This window comes from Callorhinus ursinus, unplaced genomic scaffold, assembly GCF_003265705.2.
Source record: "Callorhinus ursinus isolate GAN/ISIS: 27379988/994484 unplaced genomic scaffold, GSC_fseal_2.0 scaffold49, whole genome shotgun sequence".
NCBI classification, from domain to species: domain Eukaryota; kingdom Metazoa; phylum Chordata; class Mammalia; order Carnivora; family Otariidae; genus Callorhinus; species Callorhinus ursinus.
In genome coordinates this window covers 5,402,230-5,416,977 of record NW_027397111.1, presented here as the reverse complement: position 1 = coordinate 5,416,977, position 14,748 = coordinate 5,402,230, and the positions used below count along the sequence as shown (strand labels likewise).

The window sequence follows — 14,748 nt, the reverse complement described above, 5'->3', positions numbered from 1 at the left end:
TTTCTGAATCCTGATTTAGGAGCAAACCTGTTGGTGCCTCAGTCTCCCCACCTCTAACATGGGCAGTCACATGGTGATGAACCTCCGGGAAGCTCACAGCAGCCACTGTTGAGTAAACAATGAGCGGTTCAGAGTGTTCTGAGGGCCCTCATGCTGTTCTAGCAGGTCTGTGTCACCGAGCCTATGAAATCTTCGGCCCACGAGGTAAGGAAGAGGGGAGCACATTGTGCCCACTGCCCTGGGGCTGGGGGCGAGTGTCCCTGTGTGCACACTGTGTACCCTGGCTTTGCAGGTCCCGGCCAGCCAAGGTCAGTGTTTTCGCCCCTGTAACATTTATAGCTTTAACTGGCCCTGAGGGCCACTGTGCCTCCCTTTTCTGGTCTGTTTCAGCCAAAGCCTCCAGGTCAAGAGGAAAGGGATCCTACAGTTGTGGTGTGCAGCTGGAGCCCTCCAGCTGGTGTCTGATCACATGGACCGGGCTCCACTTGGATGCCATCTGCCATGAATGGCCGGCCGTGTGCTCTTGGGGCTGACTTTCTAATCTTGCTGAGACTCCATCCCCCCCCCGCCATCTCTTAAGTGGGGATTAAAAGGGCCTACCACATTAAAAGTTGTTTTTCAACTGAACTCTATGTAAAGAGCAGGGCATAGAGCTTGGCACAGAATTTGTGCTTGGTCAATGAGAGTGTCCTTCTTCCAGCGGGTCGTTCCTGGTGTGGGCAGCCCAGGCCAGTCTGGGACAGGCTGCCTTCTCCTACAGTCCTGGGCACCACAGTGGGGCCACTTGTTGGCTGGGCTTCCAGAACCTTCCATGTCTTTTTGTGCCAGAGGAACAGGGGCTCCTCGGGACTCACCTTCCACCCAATCCTGATGAGGCCACAGAACCAATCTCCCATAATGTATCACAGGTAAGATACTGACCATAGTCTAGAAGGAACTGCTCTGGGGTTGCAGGTTCTCCCCAACTTCTTTCAGTGTTTATGGACACCAGGGCTGGGAGCTCCCAGGCTTTGTTCACTGATAATTGTAGAAACCCTCTGCTTTTATTCTGGCCAGCCACGTGGTCCTCTAGATGTGGGACCCTGTAGTCATTTGCCCAGAAGGACTATTTTGGAAAAGAGGTCAACAGGATCTTATTGACCACCCATTCCCCTGGCTCCCCATCATGTGCATGTCCATGCCTGGCCGCGCACGCACGCACACACGCACACACACACACACACACACACACATTCCCCTGCTTCTCAGCCCATGAAATTCCTAGCTCTAGTTGTTTGATCACTGGGCTCTTGTAGTTCTTGTTTGCTGGTTTTAGTTTTATTGGTCCTGCAGGGTTTTGGGTAAATTGTCTTTTCTCCTTTTGAAAGTGAACATCATATCAATGAATCAGTGTTGAAGTTCCCACCAAATTAACTTGTGTTGCCAAGTTAACTAGCTTCTGTGCTGGTCTCAGAACCAAGCTTTTCTGGTGATCTCTGTTTATTGAAGAGTTTCTGGAGATTACACTGGGTTAAAATATACTTGTTAACCATTTGCGGTTATGTGTTTTTATCAGGATTCCTCAATATTGTGCAGTCCATACAAAACAGAAATAAGTCCAATTTCTTTCTTCTTGCCTGCAACTGAGAGGCATAATCCCTGATTTTGTTTTTGTTTATCAAGTAACCTTGTTCATATAGAGTCTATGTCATAGATCAACTTATTATAATAAGTTAATGTTATATTTACTTATAAAACTGAGTACCTTACAAAATTTATGAAATACATTTATACAGATTATTTTAAAGTACATTTCTGTGCTTGTATATTGTCAGTGTAGGCAAATGCTGTAACAAACAATCCTCAATGTCAATGTCTTAATTTATGGGAGAATACAATGTGGGTCAGTGGGGACTCTGTTCCACAGTCATTCAGGAACCTTGGCTTCTTCCCCCATGTGGCTCCATCTTCTGGGTCTTTGGAATCCTCTTCACTTAGCTCATGGATGGGAAAAGTAGGAGACTGTTGGGAGTTCTGTGGCCAGTAGTGGGTTTGTATAGGGCAGGCCTGCTGTTGTGCCCATCACTTTATCACTTATGTTTACACCCCATTGTCCAGAACTCAACTGCATGGTCATCATACATGAATACAAGGAAAGGATGTGTGTGTGTCTAGTAGGCAGAAAAGCTGAATAATTGGTGAGGAGTGGCAGTTTCTGCTATAAATATATAACCTCACCCAAATGTGAGCTCCATCAGAGAGCTCTTGGTGGGCGGAATGATGGCCTCCTAAAGATGTCCATATCCTAGTGCCCAGAAACTGGGAATATGTTACCTTACATGCAAAAGGGACTTTGCAGATGTGATTAAGAATCTTGAGGTGGGGAGATTTGCTTGGACAATCTAATGGGCCCAGTGTGATCACAAGGGTCCTTATAAGGGGAAGAGAGAGTCAGGAGAGTCAGAGAGATTTGGAGAGGCTGCACTGCTGGCTTTGAAGATGGAGGAAGGGGCTACAAGGCCTGGAATAGGGCAGCCTCTAGAAGCTGGAGAAGGAAGGGAACAGACTCTCGTCTAGGCCCTCCAGAAGGAAAGCAGCCCTAGGGACACCTTGATTTTAGCCCAGTGAAACCTATTGTAGGTTTCTGATGTCCAGGATTGTGAGATAATACATTCGTTTTGTTTTAAGCCACTAAATCTGTGGCAATGTGTTAAAGAGCAATAGGGAATGAACGCAGAGCTCATTCTACTTTGTCTCCCTACCATGTACCTGACCCATAGTAGGTGCATTTTCACATGGCCTTCAGTGGGGAGCAAAGCAAACCTCTGAAGCAGGAACCGAGGCCATTAAGGACAGCAGGCTGTGTCCTCAGGGTGGGGAGAGTGTTGTCGTGGAGCCAAGGTAAGAAAGGGCCTGGGCTCCCAAGTGGGCAGTGGTTGCCTGGAAGCAGCAGAAAGAGAAGTAAGCCTGTTCCTGTCCTCCTTGCTTTTGGGCGGGGGCCGCGGGGGTGTCAGGGGAGCTGAGCTTCTGTTTTGGGAGGCAGCTGAGGAGCATGGGAGTGAAAGCCTCGAGGAGGTAGAAGGGGTGGTCGTTAAGAGCTCAGGCTCTGGAGTCAGACTGCCAGGGTTCAAGGTCTAACCTCATTCCCCTTCCTGTTATCCAGCTGTGTGACCTTAAGTGCCTCATTATGACTGTGGAACAAACTACCCAAAACTCCGTGGTATAAAACTATCATTGTATTATGCGCTTGCTTTCTATGTGTTGGATAGGGCACAGTGAGGACAGCTTGTCTCTGATTTATAACTTCTGGGCCTCAGGGGAGCAGGTTCAAAGGCTGGGATGGCTCAACATTTGGGGGCTAGAATCATCTGGAGTTTGATACGGGCTGGCTGTCAGCTGGGTCCTTGTGGGAGCTGTCAGCTAGAACACCCACATGGGGCCTCACCGTGTGTCCTAGGGTTCCTCAGGGCGGGGCAGCCTTGTACGGAAGCTCAGGACTTCAAAGGCAAGTGCCCCAGCTCGTAAAGTAGAACCTGAAGCTTCTTTTATGATCTTGCCTTAGAAGTCATGCAGCATCACTCCTGCTGCTATTAGTTTATAATCAGATCACAGGCCTCCCTGGATTCAAGAAGAGAATAAGGTTCTGCCTCTTGATGGGAGGGTGCCAAGGTCCTAGTAGAGCATATCCGAGGGCAGACACTGTTGCAGCCATCTTTGGAAAATACAGTGTGAGGCAGCTGGCAATTTCTTTCCTTTCTCTGAGATTTGGTCTCCTCAGCAGGAATAGAGTAGTAATAGCTAACACTGTCATCTGGGTTGACACATCTAATGCCTTTGGCACAGTACCTGGCATGTGCTAATATCACAAGAGAGCAGAGACCAGGTCTGTTCTTTCTCTTGATTGTATCCATAGTGCCTTACCCCCTGCCTGGCCTATGAATGAGCCCAAGAGGGTTGTGCCAGATTGGGGATTGTCTGCCAGTGCATCAGTTAGCTATTGCTATGTAACAAATCACCCCAAAACTTAGTAGCTTAAAACAATAGCCATTGTATTTGCTTGTGGTTCTATGGGTCAGCAATTCCAGCTGGGCTCAGCTCAGTGGAGCTTCTGTTCGTCTCACCTGGGATCATTCATTTGACTGCAGTTATGGGCAGTTGACTAAGTTTGGATGATCTGAGAAAGCTTTACTCACAGAGCTGGAAATTAGTTCTGACTGTCGGCTGGAGAGCCTCAGTTCTCCTCCACGTGGCCTTTCCAGAAGGCTAGCTCAAGCCCATTTGCATCGTGGCCTCAGGCTTCCAACTGTGGCCCAAAGAGCAAGCCCTACTTCACAAGTGCTTCAGAAACCTCCACTTGTGTCTCATGTGCTGATTTCCCACTGGGCAGGGCAGAGCAGGTCACATGGCCAAATGGGAAGATAAACACCACATTGTACTGGTGGGGCAGCAAAGCCCGATTGGGAAGTGCACGGCTGAGAGGAATTCTTACAGTCATCTTTGCAAATGATCTACCACAGTCAGTTCTGAGATGCAGAATAGCAGATGGAAGGAGGCTGGAGCCTCCATCAGCATGAGGAAGTGGCAGGGAGAAGTGTCGAGCACATGTGACAGTCGATCCCCACATGGAGGACATTTGTGTCAGCAAGGAGACTCTGCTTCACCTTTTTTTTTTTTTTTTAAGATTTATTCATTTATTTGAGAGAGAGAGAGCACAAGTCCGAGGGGCAGAGGGAGAGGGAGAGAGAGAATCCTCAAGCAGACTCTGCACTGAGTGCAGAGCCCGATGCGTGGCTCTGTCCCATGACACTGAGATCATTACCTGAGCCAAAATCAAGAGTCAGATGCTCAACCAATGGAGGCACCCAGGCGCCCCTCTGCTTCACCTTCTGCCTTAAACCTTAGGGAACTGCACCGTCTCACATAACAGAATGTGCAGAGACCAGGCACACCCTGGCTTGGCTGAAATGGCAACTCAACAGGTCATCAGTCCCAAGTCCTTTGCATGAACTCTCCACCTTCCTCCATGAAGGCTTTGCTCTTTAGGCTCGCAGTATGGTGTCTACAGCAATTCCTGGAGTCACATCCAGGCATGTACAGAGGGAAAAGCGGAACCTTTCTCAGAGACAGCCTAGCAGTCTTCCCGTTATTGCTCCTTGGCCGGGATTGGGTTAAGAGTGTGGGATTACCATGGTTGGCCATATTAGTTCCATAGGGCCGCCTAAACAAAGTGCCTCAGAAATGTATTGTCTCACAGGCTGGAAGTCTGAAGTCAAGGTGTCAGCAGGGCTGTAGAGACTGTAGAGGAATCCTTCCTTGCCTTTTCCTAGCTTCTGGTGGTTTGCCTGATATCCTTGGCATTCCTTGACCTGTAGATGCATCATTCCAGTCCTCTGTCTTCATGTGGTCTCCCTGTGTCTCTTCACATCATCTTTCCTCTGTGCATGTCTGTTTGCATTTCCCCTTTTTATAAGGACACCAGTCACATTGTATTAAGATGTACTTTGATGATCTCATTTTAGCTTGATGATCTTTGTAAAGACCCTACTTCCAAATAGGTCACATTCTGAGGTAGTAGAGGTTAGGACATCCACATATCTTTTTCAGGGACTTACAACTCACATTCTGAGGTAGTAGAGGTTAGGACATCCACATATCTTTTTCAGGGACTTACAACTCATCATGTTGGCTTAGAGGACTAATCATCTAAAGTGGAATTGAGGTTAGGAGTGAACCACAATAACAATAATAGCTTTCATGTGAAGGAATGAGGGAATGAATGAACATGGCACATAGGGGCTCACATGGAGTCAAGTGGTAGCTTTGTGGTGAGGCTTGGAGCATAATTTTAGCCCTAGAAATCATTGAGGATATTTGGGCACTTGTGCCTTCTGCTTATGACAGATTGTTGATCACAGTTATGATTTATCTCTGGCTGCGTCTTTAGTCAGGAACGCAACCCCTTACGGAGAACAAATGCTGTTCCTCTGAGAAATTTTGACAAACCACATTATGACATGGTTTCCGGGAAGGCAGCATGGTGAAAACGTCCAGTCTGCTTATGCAGACACTCAGCAAGTACCCAGGAGCACCCCCTTGAACACACAAAACCTTGTCACCAGGGCAACTGCAGGATGACAGCTGGTTGCCTAGAAACATGGCCTCCCTCACTCCCACCTTCCAACCCCTCTGTGCCATGTGCGGTGGTGGGAGGGGAGGTAGGAAGGGAGGCTTTGGGGAGCTCTCTCCCCTTTAGGGCAGCTCTCTGAGGGTAGGACAACTGGGTTTCCCTGGGGGGAGAGGGAGTGCTTTCCTGGAGACCCTGCTCACAAAGCGTCCTGAAGTGGCCTTGTTGTTTTAGGATACGTTTAGGGGCGCCTGGGTGGCTCAGTTGGTTAAGCAACTGCCTTCGGCTCAGGTCATGATCCTGAAGTCCTGGGATCGAGTCCTGTATCGGGCTCCCTGCTCAGCAGGGAGTCTGCTTCTCCCTCTGACCCTTTTCCCTCTCGTGCTATCTCTCTTTCTCTCTCTCTCAAATAAATAAATAAAATCTTAAAAAACAAACAAACAAACATGTTTTAGGGTATGTTTAGGTCTACCCTACCCCCAAGCATACCACACACTTCTTAGAAGCCACACTTAAAACCTACACACACCATTGAAGTCCTGAGTAATACATAATGCACATTAGCGGTTGAGTAGGTACTAAGTTGCTTACCTGTGTTCTTCTGAGGAGATGGGGGATCTGTACGTAAGTTGGGGCTTCCGAATGCCCTGGGAGGGTCCAGAGTTAAAACTAAAAATTTCCCCCCTTCATAGTCTGGACCCTAGCTATGCTCCTATCTCCACAGAGGGCTATCAATCAGTTGTTTTTCATTGTATTTTTTTCCCCTTTAGGGAGGACTGGGTTTTCTTTGACTAGTAGAAAAGGAAGAACAGTCAAAACAAAGAAATCAGCTTGCAGCCTGGACACTTTGAGGAGGTCAGACCCCTGTGGAAGTGGGTGTTTGGGGGCGGCTAAGTGGTGGACCGAAGGGTTCAGAAATGGGAGGAGAAGGATGCTGGAAGCCATTGTACTTCTGCCCAGAGCAGGGACACAGGAGGCCATCTGTCGTCCTGCCCATGGTTGCCCTTGCAGCCAGGAAAGAGTGTTCTCTTTTTGTCCAGTAGCAGCACCTTCCCTTGGACTTGTGTCCTCTCCTTGGGGTAATGGGGTCACCATGCACTCAGGTACCCAGCCTACCCTAGTGGCCTCCCTCGTCCTAGTTTTTCCTGTCAATGGGTCATGCTCGAATCTATCTCTTCCTCCCTATCTCCATGTTAGTTCAGACCCTTGCACTCTCTTCCTGTCCCTCTACCTCTAATTTGCCCTCCATTCTGCCCACGATGGCCTTGTTGAACTGCTCATCTCATGACGCCACTCCTGGGCAGAACGTCTGTCACCTGCCCTTGCAAATCCACGCTGTCCTGCTCTTGGCCCTCGGGGCTGACCTGTATGGACCACCACAGTGGCCTCCCTTGGCTTCTGGCTTCTGGTTGGTTTTGGCTAATAGGGAGTACCAGCAGGAAGTCAAAAGGGGAAGACAGTGAGGTTGGGGGTTTATATCCTGGCCCCCTTGCTGTGGAGTCACCCTAACCAAAGGCCACAGCTCCTCTCGAGGTGCCATTTGCATGACTCTGTAAGGAACTGTGCTCCCCTCACCCCTTCCTACCTAACAGCCCTGATGCTGCTTGCTGCAGGCATAGCGTCAACCCTTGTGGTTTCACTACCTGCTGCCCAAACCTTAGTAAGTAACCCCTTCACTTAGCACTCTTCAAATTATCCTCATTTGAGTGTGCCATTTCTTTCTGCTGGGTCCCTGGATGATTCCATTCTCCTACTCAATACGCACAAAGGCTTCCATCAGCATTTAAAATAAAGTCTAAATTGATCCTAGGATTCAAGTTCCTTCATCATCCAGCTCCCATTTACCTTTCCAACCTGGTTCTTGACACTGGCCTTCACTTACTCTAGAATCTAATTTCAAGGAGTCCTTGGCGTTTAGCCCCAGACATTTGTACTTCGGAATATGCTGTTCCTTATGCCTGAGCTGCCTCTCTCTCAGCCTTAGGAAAACTTGACTCTTTTTTAAAACCAAATACAAAGGTATTAAAGGTATATATGGTAAACTGTCAGTAATTAATACGATATGAATAAATGAGAATTTTTGAGAACCTCCCACCTTCTTCCAGGTCCAGTGTCATGCGAAGGCATATCATATTAATCTCCAGGCACTATATGGTCTTCTTCCCTAGGTTTTGGGGACAAGTGGCAAAGGGGAAGTGAGAGGGCTTCCAGTCGTAAATCAGCACAAGACTGTATAACCCTGATCAAAACTTGGGCAGGCAATGGCATCTTTCCCAGCAGCCTGTCTCTCATGATTCCTGGATGAATCACCATGGAAAAAATAGAAGATGTTCTAGGGCGCCAGACATATAATCAGTAGAAAAATCTTTCCCTTCAGGGCGTTCTCATTCAGTAAATATTCCCCTGCTGTGAGCTTCCTCAGGAGGGGTGCGCTGGTAGGGGTGAGGCAGGAGTGGGGAGAGGAGGGTCAGTGTAGCCCTGCCCATTAACCTGGAGCCAGGGCAGGGGGTCCTGCCAGAGAGGGAGCCAGAGGGCCTGCAATGCTTTGGGTCTCCCCTCAGTTAGGTGAAACCGAGCAATTCTCCAACAGTCCTTTACCCTGGGTCTGATTGCTGAAGAAATAAGTTTCTGGAAGGCACATAAGAAACTCTGACTAGTGGGTGTGAGAAGCGAGAGCTAAAGGAGAAGATTTTGCCTTTTCATCTTCTACCTTTCCGTATACATAGAATGCAGAGGTGTTATTTTTGAAAAATGCCAAAGAGGTTATCTCATCAGTGGGATTTGGGACCAGTTGGTTTTTACTCTTTTTTTTCTATATTAAAAAAACCTAATAAATGTTATTAAAAATCAACGCAGTTCCTGTACCTTTGAGATTTCCAAGACAGCCCTGAGCTCGGATATTTTCTCCTTTTGATCTCACACATCACAGAAATGTCCCAGAAATTCTGACCACATGTTAGAATCCCAATTCCCTCACCTGCCTGGAAGTAGTGCCAAATCTTAACTCAGACCCTGCCTCCCAATTTCTAGTATAGAAAAGATACCATTTTCATGTCTAGTACAAACATTCACTCTTTCCTTTCCTCTCCGAGAGTACCCTCCCAAATGCTCAGAATACATTCCTTTTTTTTCTTTCTTTCAGGAATCTGAGGATGCAAACATGCCTCTATAGGGTCCTGTGAGGATGCCAGTCCCCAAGCTTCAGTGGTTTGCCGAGCACTAGGAACACGCTGGGGGTACCTACTGTATCCAGACATGGGGGATCGCCCCCCGACTTCTCCCCCATCATAGATCCTGCTGAGACCTGGCCTCTGGTGTGTTGCTGGTTTTTATTCCCGTTCTGGAATTTTATCTTTTCTGTGGAGCTTTATCTTACGCTTCTTGATTAAGCTTCTCTTGAAGGCAGGCCTCTCATTATATTTTGTTATAAGCCGATAAATTCTCCTGTTTAAGATTATTCAAATTGGGTTTTTGCTGAAATATAAAGACTCATAAGTGATCTGCTCTGCTGAAGGCAGTCCTGGCTCTGCCCCAGGTCTCTGGGCCTAGTGAGGGTCCTAATATCTCCTCTTCCCTGTTCGTCAGGTCCCAGACGTGACAATGCTATCCTGCCATCAGCCCTGTTCAAGCCTCCACCCTGTGTAATCTCTTCTGGCTTCATCTGATGGCTGGGGTCCCACTACCCTTGGACTAACCTTCAGATGACAATTGCCTACCATGTCCTTGACCAGATGAGTCTGGCACCCACTGTCAAGTGTGCCTGAGTGGGGAGAGTAGTGGGCTCATTATGGGTGCTCCAGTCTCGGAGGCTGGGGCTGGTAGGCCCCACTAGTGATGCAGGAAAAGAAACAAAGTCACACACAGATTGTTCTCAACAGAAGTTCTTCCTGTGGGACCAGTAATTCTGAACCTGTGATCTCCCCCCGCCCACCACCCGGCATAGCTGCTGCAACTGTGTGTGAGAGAGAGAGGAAGAAGTTGTACAACCACTTGGAAGACCATTGGCTGTTATCTCGTAAAGGGGAAGACATGCACATCCTGTGACCTAGTCATTCCGCTCCTAGATACAAACCCTGGAGAAATGCATGCACATTTGTACCAGGATACACATACTAGAATGCTTACGGCAGCATTGCGTATAGTAGTCAAAGTAGTCAAAACCTGGGATTTGTCCCGGTAGTCAAAACCTGGAAACAAGCCAAACAATCATCAGGAGCAGTATCAACAAAAGATGGCATATCCATGCAGTGGAATACTATACGGCTAGGCAAATGAACGCACTATAGCTTTGCATGACAACATGGATGCGCCTTATAAACATAACTGAGCAAAAGAGCCAGCCAGCCACAAAAAACCCAAACCCAACTATAAGTCTATTCATTCAAAGCTCAAAACAAGCAAAACAGAACTATTCTCTTTAGGGATGTAGACTCAGGTGGCATAACTAAAGAGACAAGGAAGTAGATGCCATAAAATCCTAAGGAGGAGGAGAGTCTGATCAGATAGGGAGATGCAGTGGGCTTCAGAGTGCTGGTAATGTAGCCCTTTAAAAAAAAAAATATTAGAGAGGTAGTGAGAGAGAGCACAAACAGGGAGGAGAGGGAGAAGCAGATTCCTTGTGAGCAAGGAGCCCGACATGAAGCTCGATCCCAGGACCCTGAGACCATGACCTAACTGACTGAGCCATCCAGGCACCCCAATGTTGCACTTTTTGATGGGAGTGGTGAGTACATGGGTGTAGAATGTAAAAGGTCCTATGCACTTTTCTGTATGTTTATTAATTTTTATCACTTAAAAAATAGAAGCAGGAAACAGCTTCATCTTAAGAGGAGCTTGGACAAGGGTCTCACACTTTGACACTCTCTGCTTCAGAGTCTGTTGTCATGGTCCCAGAAGAGGGACAACATCCCACCCTGCTCCTGGATCCCCCACTCCCTGGAAATCAGTCCCAAGGCCTCAGCTCTGGCAGAAGCAATCTCATCCTTGACTAAGTCTGATGCATCTTCTGGGCTCTTGCACTCCCACGGATGCAGCTGAGCATGCTCTGTGGGGAGATAGTCTGTAATAAACTTCCTAGGATGGAATTTGAACGGAAATCAAAATAGTTGTGCCAGATTGCTGGTGTGCATCATAGCTCAGGAGTAGCCCTGATATGCCTGGGCCCAGGCTGGTACCTGGGGTGCATATCTCATGTTTGAATTTCTCCTCCTCCTCGTCCTCTGCTCAGGGCGCTGGCATGCATGCTTGCTCTCTGAGTGAGACAGGAGGGTCACATTTAGTTCAAGTACCTTCTCACCAGGACTATTTCTGAGCGTTTGGAGTGTTTGTCTCCACAGAACTCGGCAGCAGCCTGGCACAAAGTGGTGCTCAGTGACCAGCTGGTGTTAGGGAGCCCTGTACACCCTGAGGCTGGGACCGAGAAGGTCACTGCCCCTAAGGAGAGCCTAGAGTGAATTGTCTCTGAAGCCCTTGGGAGCTCTGTGCAAGGCACAGGAACCCCCTGGGCATGGGGAATGGAGAAGCTATCGTTGGAAAGATCGTAGTCTGTGGACTGTTGGCCACCTGATGATTTGCTATGTGAGTAGAAGCTCTGACACCTCTCTACCTTTCCCTCTTTTGTCCCCAGCAAGGCAGGGTCAGAAACCTGTACTCACCTCCCTCACTAAGGATTTGTAGAGGTTGATCAGAGAGCTCAAGGTGGCCGGGGGCTGCCAGGGGATGTGGGTGGCTTGCTAACAATTTTCAGCAGTGGATCCCTTGATACATTCCCCCTGGTCCAGGGTGTGCATTCCAGGCAAGCGAACCACATAAACAAAAGCATGGGAAGGCGAGGAGGCACAGAGGGCTTGGCTGCTGCCCTTTTGCCCACTCCCTTGGCTGAGGTTGCCTCTTCCTCCCCTTGGCATCAGAGGTCCCTGCTCCTGGACCTGTGAATACAAAAGCTCAGCTCAGGTCAGGGGCCCTTCGCTCAGATGAAGCTGGTAAGTTCCTGGGACAAAACATGCTTGGTGAGACCCGAGCTTGCAGAAAGCTCGGAGCGGCCTAGGCAGGCTACAGTAAAAAGGAGAGATGTAGGGACAGGCAGGAGGGAGTCAGGAAGGAGCCTCTATCACTGACTGCAAATAGAAGCCTCAGTTTGTGGTGCGATGAAATCACCGTATATGGCTTGGGAGGAAATTCTCTACAAGGAGCTGCATGCAAATAGGTCATCAAGTAATGGCAAAAATATGCAGCCAAATGGAGGTGCTTCTGCAGAGTTTCTGTGTCTCCAAGGGCTAAATAAACTCTAGGAAGCCATAAGGACTCAGAGCTTTATGTTACAGAGGATGGGGGACAACAGATGCTCCCTCTGCCTCCCCGCCCAGCCTCCTGTCTCCTGCTTCCCCCTTCCCCACCAGGACCACCCTGAGTCTGACCAGCATCTCTATTCCCTGTTGCTGAGATCAGGCAGGGATTTGGAGATTGCCTGAGACATTTTCTGGTGACTAATGCAGTACTTGAACAGGAAACAGACTGAAAAGGGCTTAGGAGGAGCTATAAATAGCCCATGTCCTAAAAAAATCTAACTTGGGAAGAAATGGAATTAACACACTGGAAGGAGAACAAGGAGATCACAGGCTCCAAGCAAGACCAGGACTTCTCCTGGGAGATGAGCTTTTCTTCCAGATGGAGCTCCATCTGCCTTGTAGGAGTCAACTCTACCAAGTATACCCTGTTCTGCTTTGGGGTTGACCAGCCAGCCCAGCCTGTCTGCCTGCCAATACAATGCCCTTAATTGTTGGTGCTTCTGGGGATCAAGCCATGTAGGGATTATGTGAGGGTATGTGTGCATGCATGTAATGGGGGTGAGGTTCAAGGCTCAAAGACAGTGAATGGTCTCACTTGTTGGGGAAATAGATAATTTAAAAAGTGTCAGGAATATTACTTCTGCTTGCCTTGATTTCCCCTGTCCACCAGGCTATAGAAAACTTCTCCCATCTTGAACTCAGTGAAGGGCAGGGAGAGTATGTTAGGAGGGTGTGAGGGGCAGGGATAGTATGTTAGGAGAACTAGCCTTGGATTGAATAGTGGGTCAGCAGACTGGCCAGCCAAGACTCTTACTTGCTGAGTAACTTGGAATAGACACTCAACTTTACTAAGATTGTTTTCTCTGTGATGGAGAGGTTGGTCTAGTTCAGTGGACTTCAAATCTTTCCTTTTATTTTTTCAAAGCTGCATAACATTTCTCCAAAGGAAATCACAAGAGAGCAGCGCTGGCTGGTTAAGGTGGGGACTTCACACTTGTACACACCCACTCCCCTTGTGGTAGCTGCCAAGAAGCCACCATGGGACCCCAGGGCTTTACTGAGCACCATTTGCAAACCACAAGACGAGTACTTGACAAGTGTGGCTGGTCACCCAAAAGCTACTCCTCACAGTCCTTTTCTCCTTACCTCCATGTAGAGGCTGGGAAGGTAAAATACTGAAAAGTAATACTGAGCACTGGAGATTTAACTAAAGACACCAGTAAAAAACAGAGGAGGGATTTATGTCTCACAACCCTTAGCAAACTTCTTAATATCCTCATTAGATACTGGGATAAACTGATTGCAGAAATGGCTATAATCCTTCACCCCTCCCATTATTCAAACTATTTATTTGAGAGAGTGAGCAAGCAAGGGCGAGCAGTGGGGAGGGGCAGAGGGAGAGGGAGAGAATCTCAAGCAGACTCCCTGCTGAGCGTGGAGCCCAATGTGGGGCTGGATCTCACAACCCCAAGATCATGACCTGAGCGGAAGTCAAGAGTCAGATGTTCAACTGACTGAGCCACCCAGGCACCCCTCACACCCTCTGTAAATTTATAGATCCTCCCATCAAGAGACAGAATCGACTTCCCCACCCTTTGAATATGTACTGGTCTTGAGATTCGCTTTGAACAATATTTAATGGAAGACAGTGTGCCAGTTCCAAGCCTAGGGCTTAAGAAGCCTGTGTCTTCTACTCTTTTAAACCCCCACTACTGCCATGAGAAAAGCCTGGGTTAGCCTGCGGGGAATGAGAGATCAGGCAGAGAGAGCTGGGTTGACCCAGCTGAGGCCACACCCAGACCAGCCTGCCCCTAGCCAACTGACTGAAGACACATGAGCACCCAGACTCATGAGAAATAATATTTGGTGGTTGTTTATGGCATGTGTTTTGGGATAGTCTTTTTCTGTTCCAGCTATCTGTTGTGGTATAATAAACCACCCCAAAACTTAGTGGCTTAAAACAAGTTATCATACTAATTTATTATGATCACTCATGTTTTTGTGCATTGACTAGTCTCAGCTGGGCAATTCGCGCCTGGGGTCTTTTATATGATTACAGTCAGATGTCAGTTGGGGCTGCAGTTATCTGAAGGTTTGACTAGACTGGGGGTCTGAGATGGCTCATGCAGATCGGATGGCTGGTGTTTGAGGTTGGCTATCATCTGGGGGCTCAGCTGGGGCTACTGACTGCATATGACCCCTCCACGTGGCATGGGTTTCTCACAACATGGCTGCTGGGTTCCAAGAGGGGGGAAGATGAAGCTGCCAGGCCAGTTAAGGGCTATCCCGGTTCTGGTACAACATTACTTCCTTCATATTTGATTGGTCAAAACGGTCATAGCATCCTCCCAAATTCAA

General features: G+C 48.2%; 1 long non-coding RNA gene across 1 annotated transcript; it reads left to right on the top strand.

Moving 5' to 3' along the window:
* The first annotated feature begins 209 nt into the window (after nucleotides 1–209).
* On the top strand, nucleotides 210–9,515 carry LOC141370880 (uncharacterized). The gene is made up of 3 exons (XR_012375355.1): nucleotides 210–308; nucleotides 701–908; nucleotides 9,246–9,515. It is a non-coding gene; the product is annotated as an uncharacterized lncRNA (long non-coding RNA).
* Nucleotides 9,516–14,748: the final 5,233 nt, after the last annotated feature.